Source organism: Cryptomeria japonica, unplaced genomic scaffold (assembly GCF_030272615.1).
Source record: "Cryptomeria japonica unplaced genomic scaffold, Sugi_1.0 HiC_scaffold_338, whole genome shotgun sequence".
Taxonomy (NCBI): domain Eukaryota; kingdom Viridiplantae; phylum Streptophyta; class Pinopsida; order Cupressales; family Cupressaceae; genus Cryptomeria; species Cryptomeria japonica.
Window position 1 is genome coordinate 162501 of NW_026729160.1, and position 814 is coordinate 163314.

Here is an 814-nt window from a genome sequence, read left to right on the forward strand (position 1 = left end):
CCTCGGGTGCGCGCTCGGTGTCGCCCCCGCGCGCGCGGTAGTGCGGGCAGCGCACCCCGGCCCGGCCCGGCCCCGACGAGAACGCAAACGGGCAAAAGGTTTATTCAAATAGCATTGCGACGCCCGGCGAAAAACTAAGAAAGGGTGCAACACCGGGACTTCCCGGGAGGTCACCCATCCCAGTACTACTCCGGCCCAAGCGCGCTTAACTGCGGAGTTCTGATGGGATCCGGTGCACTAACGCTGGTATGATCGCACCCGTTATGAGCTTGTCGCAGTGTGTACTTAGCAAACCGCGACCCACGTGCGAATCCACCCCGGCCACCCACCCCCGTCGAGGTGCACACCCTCCCTCGCGAAGTGCGCCCCGTTCGCCAAGTGTGAGCCCTGCCCGGGTGCGCGCACCTTGCTAGGGCGTCGGGTGTGCACCCGGCCCGGCCTACGTGCGTGCACCTGGACGGGGCGTCGTGTGCGTGCAGTGTCCCGTCTGCAACGCGGTGCCCACACACCACCTCGGGCGCAACGACCTGCGCTCACATGTGGGCCGAGTGCACCTTGGTGCATGTTCGGGGCGCCTCGGGTGCACGCTCGATCTTGCCCCGGTGCACCAAGGCGCTCGGTTTGCCCCGGGTGCGCACTTGGTGCAAGGTGGGCACCCAAAATAGGGATCAAGCACCAAAACACAAGTTTCGGGATGCAAAATGGGACCCAAGGACCACAAATGCGTTCCAAGACCCATGATGGGTCCACGAGAACAAAAATGTGTTCCGAGACTTAATAAACAAATATTGGGTTTTAGGAGAAGAAACATGCT

At 62.3% G+C, this 814-nt stretch overlaps 1 non-coding gene across 1 annotated transcript; it reads right to left on the bottom strand.

Annotated features, from left to right (window-relative positions):
* Window positions 1–141: 141 nt before the first annotated feature.
* Window positions 142–260, bottom strand: LOC131870610 (5S ribosomal RNA). Its single transcript, XR_009368915.1, has one exon. It is a non-coding gene; the product is annotated as a 5S ribosomal RNA (ribosomal RNA).
* Window positions 261–814: the final 554 nt, after the last annotated feature.